This window comes from Ambystoma mexicanum, chromosome 7q (assembly GCF_040938575.1).
Source record: "Ambystoma mexicanum isolate Mex_15411 chromosome 7q, UKY_AmexF1_1, whole genome shotgun sequence".
NCBI classification, from domain to species: Eukaryota; Metazoa; Chordata; class Amphibia; order Caudata; family Ambystomatidae; genus Ambystoma; species Ambystoma mexicanum.
In genome coordinates, this window is record NC_090941.1 from 951238945 (window position 1) to 951251553 (window position 12609).

Genomic DNA, 12609 nt, shown 5'->3' on the forward strand with positions numbered 1-12609 from the left:
CAGAGTATTTCAATGGTCTGTTGTTGTAGTGCATTGGCATGACTTGTAACGTCGACCGTTTGTATTGAGCTAACAGAATTCTAAGTGCCACATGTGTAGACAGTACTTCATAATGTGGGGTGGTGATATAAATAGAAACGGGGCATGCGTGCATGATACGGGGACTTGCCCAGGATCAGACAGCAGTGCAAAGTGCAGAAGCTCCCCTGGTATCATGGCTTGTCAAAAAAACGTAATCACTGGAGCCCACCCCTTCCCTAACATCACAGTGATATTCATTTATAAATCTCACATCATGAGAGGGGGTGCCTCGTACATTAGACGCGTGCTGATTGGATAGGCCTTTTTGACATCTTCTTCCTTTGCAATTGCGCTCATTCTTTGCAGTGCACTCATTCGGGAGACGGGAGGGGGCGGGGGTCTGCTCCTGTGACGTGCCCCTGTCAGGTTCCAAAAATGAAGTGTAACTTGTCAGCGAGCTCATGAGACCTGCCACACGCGCTCTGCCCCCCACCGCCCCCCGCCCCCCCGAGGCTTCCCTTTCATTCAGCATCAGAGGCCAGCAGCAGCGCCAGTCCCCGGCGCAGCAGCCTGAGCATCACAGGCAGGCAGAGGGCTGCTGTCCTGCCTGCCCCCAGCTCCCATGCTTCCAGAGAAGCCCCCTCCTCGCCCTCCCTGCCTCCGCCGCGTCAAGCCCCTCCCACGGGGGCCGGGCCCGTCCATCAGCATCTGACAGCGTGTGATACCCGCTGGAGGCAGCCGTCAGTCCCGGGAGGCCGCAGCAGCTGTCAAGGGTCGGCTCTCGGCGGGCACCTGCTGGCCGCAGCTGGAGGCGGATTCCCTCAGGTGAGTGAGTCGTCGACGGCGATGCTGCCCCCGCGCTGCCATGCCTTACCAGCGGCAGTGCCACCACGGCCGGCGCCAGACCCCACGCTGACCGCCTCCCTGTCCAAAACTTCACAGCGGGCGGGGGGCTGCTGAGCGGTGGTGGTGGCGCGCGCGCGCGCGTGCATATGTGTGTGTGTCCCTTCACGGTGCAGTCTGACGGGGAGTGATGTGGCCTGACACCGACGAGCGTCACCACACACCGGCTGCAGGCAGCACACCGAGGAGGAACAATACCTGACGTTTGTTGTTGTTGTTTTTTTACACATATTGACAAATACACTCAGTGTGGCGAAAATGTGTTTTGTAATTGAAAATGGAAAAGGGTGGGGTGTCCTCAACATCTGCATTTGACCATTAAATTAACTCTGTCGCTAGAGTGGGGCCAACTGCCACCCTGCCTAGTGGGAGTGCATGACGGGTCTGAAGCGTTATTGTTATGGTGGCAACGGTGCTGGAGGGACCAGGAAGGACAGCGGGCTCATTGTAAACAACAGACTCCTTTGCGTTTCACGTTCTGTTTCCTAAGGTACTTCTTGTGCTTATACACAATAAGTCAACCCCTACTTAGCTGCCGTGTGACAGTTGTTTCCTCGGTCGGTTATTTTGTCGGCGTTATTTTGTTTGCATTCTGGTACTTGTAGTTCTGGTTTTACCTGAAGGCTACAAGTGCCCGGGTCAGGGTCGGACTAGCCCATACAATTGTCTCGGGAACCAATGGAAAAAGTGGCCCACAGTTGCAAATAGCAATTCATTCCATTTGTTACACTGTTTGAATAGTATTGAAAACATGTGATGCAAATTGTGTAATTTAAAGATTATTTATTCAGCAACAATGGTCAAAACGACTAGCCTCGTAGTGAAGTAACTCATAAAACTGTCCCACATTGGCCAAAAAAGTGGCCCACTTTGACCCAAAAAACCTTGCCCACACTAGCATCTTACGTTTTTGGTTCGGGATTGCCCTGTAGGCCTGTCCGAGCCTGGCCCAGGTACATAGATAACGCAGGAGTGGATTAACTCCTCCCACGAGACCTGGACCGGCCGACGGATGGAAGTGTGTGATGATGGACGCCTATAGTTTTGGACGAGGTCAAGCTATCACACTGTCATGCTCTGCAGTGCACATTAATTCATCCGCAGGGGGGCTCACCTCTTGGAAACAACGCCGGCAAGTGTAACAGTACCTGCCAAATGGCGTGACTGCATGAGCATGTAATGGGAACGCCTGGTGTATGGTGCGAGTCCCTAATTATAGAATTGCAATGTCTAGGCAATGGAATGAGGCATCTGATGGCAACAGCTGTCCAGTGGTGTGAGCTCCTGGGAATATAATGTTAACTTCTGGCAAATAGTTGCATGCCGGATGGATAGGGACGTCATTTGGGGGTCGCAAGTGCGACCTCTGAGGTCTTCCTTGCGACCTCTGTGGTCTCCCTTGCGACCTCTTAAAAAAAATAAAATTAAAAAAAAATATATATTTTTTTTTTGGAATGCAAGCTCCTGGGCTCCTGGGCTGTGGCTAGAACCATGTGGATCTTTAATTCTGTAGTGGCTAGCTGTCTTGTTCAGGCCCCTTAAAAAAGAAGAAAAATAAGAACAGGAGTGCCACAAGTCTAACACTTTCAGCAGTGAACCTAAATAAGAAAGAACAGGAATGCCAACAAATGTGTCTTTCTGGAATTCTACACAATAATTGCTAGACTCATTAAAGGTTTATTTCAGCCACACTTCAGGGGGTGAGTCGCTGATTTAGTCTGTTCTCAAACGCCTCAACTCAGCCTTTCATCCTTCTGAGGTCGATAAATGGGTACCAACACAGGTTGGGTGATATTGTGTGTATATTTCTTCTATCTAAAGGGTTTAAGCTTAAGTGCTATATAATAACACATCATTATCATTTGGTCATGGACGTCTGCTTGCAATCACAGTAATTTGGTAATATGGTCCTATACACACTGATCTTAACGATACATCTGGCGATCCATTCCGGTATGAAATGTACATCACATTATAGTGATATCGTAACTATTTTTCGTAGTGTACAATGCTATGTGATGTCACTTCCTGTTTTGTCAACAGATAAAAGGTCGTGTTCCATCGCTTCCCGCGATATCACTTTGGGGTGGGGTCAAATGACACCATTTCCTGTGATGTCATCAGGGGGTCAAGGGTCATGTGATTTCACTTCCGCTACCCCTGGCATTTTGGTAAAATGACGTCCCTGCGGATTGATAGCTCACGTGCAGCTTGCTTGTTTCGGGAATGGGACGATGCCATGTGACAGTTTTGAAACCCTTGTTGTGCCGACTAGGTCCATCATCAATAACACTGATTAATACAGGGCTTAGAAGTGATTAATCTATGTGAAGCTCTATACAAATTATAATTATAGGATGCCAGTACTATGTCAACATACTGAAATGCCTCAGACATTCTGCTAGTTGCTGTGGTCTGATGGCAAAAGCTGGCAATGTCTGTATCTGGCAATGATGTAAATTCTTCACTGTATGATGACAATATTTGTGATAGGTTATGACAGGATATGTTGTACAACTTATCAAATGATGATAACTTGGATAAGTGATTGCAACAGTAAGCAAATCAACAAGGTACTTGAGCGTGTGATTGTACTGCCTACAGTAGCAACAGAGAACATGTTTTCACTATATGCATCTCAAAACTGTTGGCTTTGTTAATGCTTGTTTTTTTACCTTTAGACACACATTTTTTCACAGCAAATAACTCACACACCTTTGTCCTGGGCACACACAGCACCAAACAAAGCAAGATATACCTTTAAGCATAACCCCCCCCCAACCTTCAAAGTTTCCAAATCTTGGCCCCTTTGCCAAAGCTTGAAGGGCAGCAGCAAACGTTATAGTGCAACTGTTGCTTTTTTCCTACTTAAACATTTGTTGCCTCCCAGAAATCAGCATACTTTGGCAAAATGACTCAATATCACCCGAGCGTTTGTTTTCCAGTCCTGGGCTTTCATGTAACACAGATCAATGCATTCTGGGAGTTGAAGTCTTTTTTTTCTTTCAACTGGATTAACATAAAAGAACAAGGATTTTATAAAGCAACCCCAGTGGTGTTCAGATAAAATGGAGTCACTCATCTGATCACCCTAAAACCTCACACAAACAAGACAATGAACCTAGCACCCGATTCAAGGTAACAAATCAATGCCAATTCCTACCCATCTCATATTATGCCTTCCTTTGGTCATTTAGTTCGGTCTCCCACTCCTGCCTCCACAACCTCCCACTCCTGCAAGCGTCTTTGTCCCTTATGATTTAAGCCAGCACAAAAACAACTTTGAGTCCACCCTACACACTCAAACCCCCATTCTCTCTGGCATGCCAGAGCTATGCAGACATGATCACAAGGTCCTTGGACCGTTTCAGCATGTTAAGTTTCACAAACAGCTGCTCATATTGGTGGTAGGGGAGGTGGCAGATCCTTCTTAAAAACAAAAAAAACATGAGCAGAGTATTAAGCCATTGGCTGCATCAAGGGTGGTAGACGGATGTGGGCGGGGCAGGCTTTTGGCCTCTTCCTCTGTGCATTTAGTGCTGTTGCCTTCTAAATGACAGCACCAATTGTGTTAAAATGCAAAGGCTCAAGCTTATCTCCCCGGTGGGAGATTTAACAGGCTGTGCCTCTTGCCCCCAACTGTGCCCCGGGCCGTTAGCTGGTTTGCCGGGCCCTTGAAACACCCCTGACCAGAGCACTTCTAGTCAATGTGCAGGAATGGCGCAGAAATAAAAGTAAAAACATCTTTCTACAAATCAAACACTCGAGCGTCAAAAGTAATTTCACTTTTGAGATAAGAAAGTATGTCACATTCTACAGAATGGGTCTTTAACCTTTTTCTCTGCAGATGTTTTGTACTGCAGCTCAGTCAGCCCTAGACAGCACAGTCAATGGTGGGAGATCATAGGAGTCATATGTCGAAAACATCTTGAGAGCTACAGGTTGTAGACTAATGTTCTACAGCAGTCGATGGAGGAGCCTAACTGCGTTATCAGGGTAACCTTACCCAGTGCTGACATTTTAATGGACAGCACATTGTCTTAGTTTTTAGTTTTTTTTCATCATATGTATCGGCTAAGAACTGCATGTATGTAAAGCAATGTTGGAACTACGCGCTCGCCTTGGAAGCAAGACGACGCGCAGCAACACCGGTTAGATCCCCGTGGTCCACACTCCTGGGTATTAAGCGCATTATAAATACGCAATTACAGTTCTTTAAAATTCTTACTGTGGGACCTGGTGAATATTTTAAGTGGAGGGGTGTAAATATTCCCCCCAAATATGCCCTAGCAACCTCGCATAGCGCGGGAGCCCAAACCAGTCAAGGAGCGTTCTGGGGGCAAGGAGGGTTACTCCCGATGAGAATGTTTTCAAAATAATTGTTTCGAAGGTTGCATTTTCGCAGCACGCTTTAAAAAACAAATGGGGCAAAAAGTCAAACTTTTCAATTGCTTTTGTAGCTTTCTCCAACATATTTTCATGATGCTTTTGCCCATAATATGTACCAGTATAAAAACATTTCACAATAGCTTTGTCCGTACATTTCCTTGCTGGCTGCACCAATATATGCCAGTATTCCCATATAAGAACATACTCTGCATAACTCCAATAATGATATTATAAGAAACATGTCCATGCTTGTTCTGCCAATATATGTCAGTATCCTCCTGTTAGAACATATTCCAATTGGCTTTACCAATAAATAGGCCATGCCACAGTATAAAAACCTGTCCAAACTGGCTGTACCAAAATGCCAGTCAAGATACATAATAACACTTATCATGCTTGCTTTCTCAAATATGCCCAATACAAAATGTCATAAAACAATAAGAAATGGCTACACTGGCTGCACCAAAATGCCAGTATAGCCACGTAATAACATTGCTCATGCTTGCTGTATCAAAAATGCCCAATACAAAATGTTATGCCATAGTAAGAAATGGATGGACTGGCTGGATAAAAAAAATGCCAGTCTAGCCACGTAATAACACTTATCATGCTTGCTTTATCATAGAAGCCCAGTAAAAAATGCCATGACAGCCCATTGTGCACCAGCGCTCACAGACACACAAAATCAATTGTGTGCATGCAAGGTGCTTGGGGGCCCAGGCACAGCATTTTCTTGGGGCATCCATAATAGAAGCAAGCACTTCCTGGCTCCTGCACATGTGAGCCAGAGCGTCTGTGAGGAAGTGCCCTGCTCCGTTTGTATGTGTGGAGAGGCTCAGGAGGCCCCCCTCACACATACCAACAAGCAGTCACCACAAAAAGGGGCTTTGATCCGAAAGGAGGAACCCAATGATCTGTATCTTGCCCATAAGGGACATTAACCTGAATGATGTGGTATTGGAATGAAAATTAGCCTTGACAAAGCCCAGCGGGCGAAACTCATGGTGTGCAGTCGGTTTTTTGATTCAAGGATATAATGATCACGCAAACAAATTGGCCTTTTGATTCGAGGCTATAATAATCATGCAACACATTTTTGTAACTATTGTATATGGTTGTTTGTTTTAAGTTCACAAGCAATACGCAACACATTTTTGAAACAACTGCATTTATATGTACGGTTATGTAATAAGTAGAAAGCTTCAATATGATTATTGCGACAGTACAATCACTCTGATATTTGGGAACTGGACATGCAATGGTTGCTATGATAAAGAGCACTTTGTGAAGTAACATGGCACACTCATTAAAATATTTGTATTCAGGTATGGGTCTACGTAATTTCTCCACAGAACGCGTGTACCAGAGCTCAAAAACGATCCCCTTTTTTAGTTGGAAGAAAATTAGAGAATCCATTTGCTGGCTATACCTTTCTTTTACTTAATAGTAAGAAGAGGAGAAATGCCCTAGGTAGCCTTTTGTATCATGCTCCTTTACCTGGCGATACGAGTGAACGAGGCAGAGATCGAAAGATGGGCGAATACGAGAGAGACAGTGGGAATGGGAGAGGGAGAGAAAGAACAAGAAATAGGTAATGAGATTGAAAGGGAGGGAGAGAACGAGAGGGAGAATGAAGGGGAACGCGAGGAAGAGAATGAGAGAACATGAGAGAAAACAAATGAGTGAGTGATCACGGACTAACCCATAGCCCATAATGCCCTGTCCCTTGTTAACAAGAGAAGAGAGAACCGCCATGGCCTATGATGCTACTTCACGTGGTGTCCCAGTAACTAGCAGCCATCTGGTCACCCCCATTACATGAGTTTTTGTACTGCCTACCCATCCATAATCGGTTATGGGCTGGTGTGCCACCATCCATTAGGGGTCAGCCATAAGCATAGCAGCGCACTCGGCTTCTCGGCAGCTTTTTCTGCTCTGGAGTGCACCCACTCTTGAGGGGTGAAATTCAATCTTGAACGGTCACACATGGGTATTTGTCGCTTGAGTGTCTTCATATAGAGAGTGCTGTATGCCTCATGAAGAACAGAAGGCCTCAGTCAGTGCATGCATAGAACATGCAATTGAGACGTTCAGTGATGGCCACCCAGGAGGCAGAACCCATGGGAGGAGTGGTCAACACCTCTCCTTACATTGTTCTTCCTGTACATACAAACAGGAGCTGGTACCTGCAGCTGGAAAGGATCTAAGCAGTGTCTATGTGTCTGGCCCTGAGAGCAGTAAAGGGGAGCATGATCATGTGCTTAGTTAGGGCAACACAGTTCTGTCTGCCTGTGCCACAGAGAATTAGGTTTTAAATGCTCTGCCTTATGTTCACGTGCTTGCACGGTCTTACTCCTCCATATCTATGCAAGACGATTCGTCGACACCATCTCTTCGATCTGAGGATACAATTCTTTTGGTGGTGCACTGTTCTCTATTCCATTCTCGTGGGGATAGGAACTTTGCAGTTGCAGGTCCTAACGTGTGAAACCATCGTCTGCTCGATCTCTTCAACGTAGATTCCCTTACAGTGTTTAGAAAGCAATTAAAAACGGTTATTTCTCAGCGGGTTCTTTCTATTTGAGTCATTTGTCTGTTTTATTTTTCTTCTTAGTATTGTACAGTTTACCATTTAGTAGATTCTTACTACATTCATATAAAATCATACATCAGTATCTAAATCCAAAGTCAATACAAATAATTGATTATCCTAAATGTTGATTTAATTATCTTACATAATTTTCGTCAAATAAAAATACATTCGTATGAAATCGTACATCAGTCTCTAGATCCAAAGTCAAGAAAACATCTGTTAATAATCCTCAATATTGCTTCAATCATCTTCCACAGTTTGGTGAAATGGAAAATACAGCCTTCATCATCTCCTGAAATAAAAATGTCCCACATATCATGGTCATTGGCAAATGTATCTTTGCCCCAAGCCAAGGTATTCTTCTTCCTTACAGTTTTCAAAGTTTGACAATGCAACAAAAGATGTTTAGCGGACTCTATATGCCTTCCATGCCATAGACTGCGCATTCTTCCTCCCCTGGAAACACCAGTGTATGCTCCAATTCTTTCATGGGTCTGTACACACTGAAACATAACTCTTACACAAGACCAAATAAGATGATTCCCAGGAAAGTGATTTGCATACAGTGGAACATGGTCATACCCCGGGCTACGCGAGATATATAATTCAGTAGACGATTTACCAGCAAGGTCTACTAAATTTTCCTCTCTAACGTGTTTACTCAGAATCATTTGAGTCACATTCTTAAACCCTGAGTAGGGCAACAACAATACACCATTTGGAGATCTGCTGATCGATGCATTTGCAGTATCAGAGAGTCTACAAATGACACAAGTCCTCATAAAATCCCTCTTTCTCGTAAGGGCGTCTCTCAGACAGCAATGCAGCTTACCTGGTGAGACATTCATTACTTTCCAGTACATACGTAAACAGTGTTGATCCATGTTAGCATGGATGTTCACAATATTATATTCCAACATGATGTACTCCAGCCAGAGTATTTTTATTAAGTCGCAAAAGTCTCTGCAGTATACCTCTCTCAAGTAATGCTAGTTTCGTTGTCTTGTTTAGGCTCCAAAGTTCAATCCCATAGAGTATGAAAAGTCAGATGCAATTTAATAGTTGTTCCAACAGTGTATACTCCTGCTCTATGAGTTAATGCCTTTAGCTTGGGAGGACCGCTCAGGGGCAACGTGCTCGCCTTGGAAGCAGGATGACATGGAGCAACACAGGTTCTATCCCCGGGTCCATGCTTAGAAACCTCGGGGTATTAAGCGCGTCATAAATAACCTATCATATTATATCAAAAGCTCCCATAACCTAGGCTGTCCTGTATTGAAGGTTTAACGTTCTGTCCAATCTGGGGTAAACTATTACTCCCAAATACTTGTAGAAGTTTGCCATCTCTATTGGTTCCCTGTTCTATGTCCAGGATAACTTACTGCACCTTTTACCAAAGTAATATTTTGGGTTGAAGACCATGATATTTGTATAGGCAGTGTTGACCTTCAGGGAGTTAATCACAGCATAAGAGTGTAGATGGTCCAGTGAGGCTGGCAACCCCCAGGGAGTCAAATCCAGCAGGGCGACGTCATCCGCATATGCAAGCCACTGTACACTGTGAGAAACCTGAAGGTGTCTCCCAAACTAGACTGAGGTGGCCAGGACACGGTCATTGCTATTGGAACCAGTTACTGGGAGTGGACCAGTGAAGGATGATCACCTGGATGGGGGGTCCTCAGGGAGTGAAACGGGAACACCAACGGGTGAGATGCGGTATTCCCCCTTCTATTAATCTCTATTTTGTATCCTGCTACAGAGGACACTCCACCTCTCTAACCCTCTCCTTTCCAATACAAACACTTTTGCACACCACGAAAGACAACAGACCAACACCAGAGCCGTTTACCTGGCATGTCCCAATACAAGGGTCAGGCAAAGTCAGACAATTGACCAGAATCACACACACCTGACGGCCCTTTCCCTTCTCCCCAGGGATAAATGGTGGAGCACAAGAGCGCAATACGACCTGGACAGGCCGCACAACGTGATAGCTAACTCAAAACGGCAGTTCAAGAGGAGGCGAAAGACTGCGAATACAGAGAGGGTGACAAGGAGAGAAGCAACCTTGCCCTTAATGATCAAGGCCCGTGAAACCTCAGCAGAGGGAAACATAAGACCGCAAACAAAGGCCAGCGTGTGTTGCAGCAGATGTCAATGGTACATGAGACCCTCCTCCGCTGATAACCAAGCCGAGGAGAGATGCAGATCTCTGTGGTACCAATCTTGACTCGAAGAAGAAAGGCAAGCGGTTCAGCACAGCCGGTGAGTCGAGGGGATAATCGATAAGAAACAGAACTGTGCTGAACCAAAAGTAGCCAGCGGCTACTATGAAAGGCTTAAAGCCTACTTTGAAAGGCTTAAAGGTATGATTGCTGGAGAAGTGTGAAAACCAGTAACAGAGGAGGTCGGCACCACCTGGGTGTTCTAGCAGGAAACTCTGGGCGATTACCCGATGGTAGAAATTATCGTAACCAGAAGCCCTTGGGAAGAGGCAAAAGGAGGTCAAAGCGGTCATACAGAGGTTTTGTAAAATCCTCTGTGCCGTTGAAAGTCTTCGACCGACAGAGTAATGAAAAGCAAAAGGGAGATGAATCCTGATTGGTGAAACTAGCGCATGAATGGTGTGTTGACAAGAATTGGCAAGAGTGAACCCGAAAGAGGGATGCCAATGGAAAGGGGCAAAGTCTAAGGTCCCGCAGAACAGTTGTGTTGACAAGAGTGAACCCGACAGAGGGATGCCGACAAGACGCGGTGAAGTCTGATGCCTCAAGGAAAATTATGTGTTGACAAAGGTAAACCTGTGAACGGGCGGTTCACAGTGAATTGTTGAAAAGACATTGTGCTAAAATGACAGAGAAGATTGTTCTTGAAATACAAGCCAGAGTGAACCTGGCGGAAGGAGGCTAACATTCAAGAGGTGGTGAAGCCTGGAAGAGGGGAACCCAGGCGCAAAGCCAGCATCACCCAGAAAGGGGAGAACTGTTTAAAAAGACATTAAGATCGGTGAACCAAGAAAAGGCCATAGTGAACCCAAAGGAGGGACACTAACGTAACAAAATTGTCCGAACCTGAAGGAGGGAGATCCTGGGGTGGAAAGTTAATGCCCCATAGGTTCATTGAAAAAGGAACTTTGCATTTGTTTTGTCGAACACGATTTGTGAGAGGTCTGCACCCGCAAGAGGGGCCTCAAGGGTGAAGCCTTACCCAACGTATATGTGGAACAGAACTTTGTGTTTGTTTGTTGGATACATCAGGCCTCGAAGGCAAGAGACTTGTTATTGGAAAGAGACTTAACTATTCAAGAACCTGATAGCTGGTGCGGAACTGTCGGCTCGTGTTGGGTAAGCTCAAGCGTGTGATGTGTTCAGGAGATCCACTTTGTCCCGTTCTCAAAACGTGGGGAAGGGAGACCCCTGGCAATCACATCCTGACTTATTATTTGTGAACACTTCTTTCTTTATTGAAAACCCTATCCCACACTATTTCTGAAATTAGTTGTAAGGAATTGGCACTAGGTTTTATCTTTAGTATAGGCCTTTTTATATTGACACGACGCCACAAGGACTGCCTTATTCATTTGATGGTCGACGCTTGCTCCCATCTTAGATTTTGGTTTAGATTAGGCGTTTTTTCACCCTGCATTTACTGTTTAATAAATGCGCTTGAACTGTGATCACTTGTGTCTGTCTTTACTGTTGCCACCATGAGTTCCTTACAACATCCACTGCATAGCTTAGGTGGGATCGATATCGTGTTTCCGATTCCTTCACCCAAATCAGCCAGATATAAGTTAAACAGTGTGGGTGCAAGTATGTAGCCCTGTTTCAAACCAGAGCAGATGTCAATTCATTTAGTCATGCCTCCAGAGTAATTCATTCTTACTCTGACCTTCGTGTGTTCACGTAAGGCCTTTATCATGGTAAGTAGGCACCCAGGTGTGTTCGATTTAGACAGTTTCCACCACAGCCTACCCCTATCAACAGTGTCGAAGGCCGCTCTATGGCACTTTAATCATTTGTAGTTTCACCTGCACCCAGGAACAGGTTTCCTATGAGGTTCGGTATAAGCAATATAAATCTTAACAAATAAATAAAATGAATAGACGTCTGTGGGCAATGTGAAGTGTCTCATGAAAATCTTTTATGAACAATGTGAAAAGGAAAGCAGGAGATCTTATAATGGCAAGGTAAAGGACCTAAAGCAATTTTCTGATTGCAATGTGCATTGCCATGGAACAATGTTCTGAGGGGAATGTGGAAGAGGCATAGGAAAAAAGGAGGGGCGTGGGGACATGGCGACAATGTAAATAATATTAATGCCTTTATTATATAGCACTACACACTCATATGCCTGATGGCGCTGAAATAACAGAAGACATTATTATCCCACAGAGTGGTACTCAATGTATCGACCTCAGAAGGATGAAAGGCTGGGTTGACTCTGCCGGGATTCGAACCTGCCACAGCAGGCTGTGCACAGATATCAGTGGCGAGCGCTTAGCTCACTGTGCTATCTGCCTGGGTATGGACCACGTGGCAATTGTTTCGGGACATTGTGAAGTGGTATGGAACAATATTTTTTGTGAGGAATGCCAAAGTGGCCCTTATATTCTAGGTGCAGTGGGAAAGATGGATGGCGTTTATCTTTCCCACTGCAATAATCGGGCGCAACGTAAAAGTCGTGGAACGGTTTTCTAGGGC

General features: G+C 45.2%; 1 protein-coding gene across 1 annotated transcript in view; it reads left to right on the top strand.

Moving 5' to 3' along the window:
- Positions 1-369: 369 nt before the first annotated feature.
- Positions 370-12609, top strand: part of GDPD4 (glycerophosphodiester phosphodiesterase domain containing 4) — a 691051-nt gene continuing 678811 nt past the window's right edge. The window contains exon 1 of the mRNA XM_069639989.1: positions 370-846. The gene's annotated coding sequence lies outside the window, so the exon portion shown is untranslated. The remainder of the gene's footprint in view (positions 847-12609) is intronic.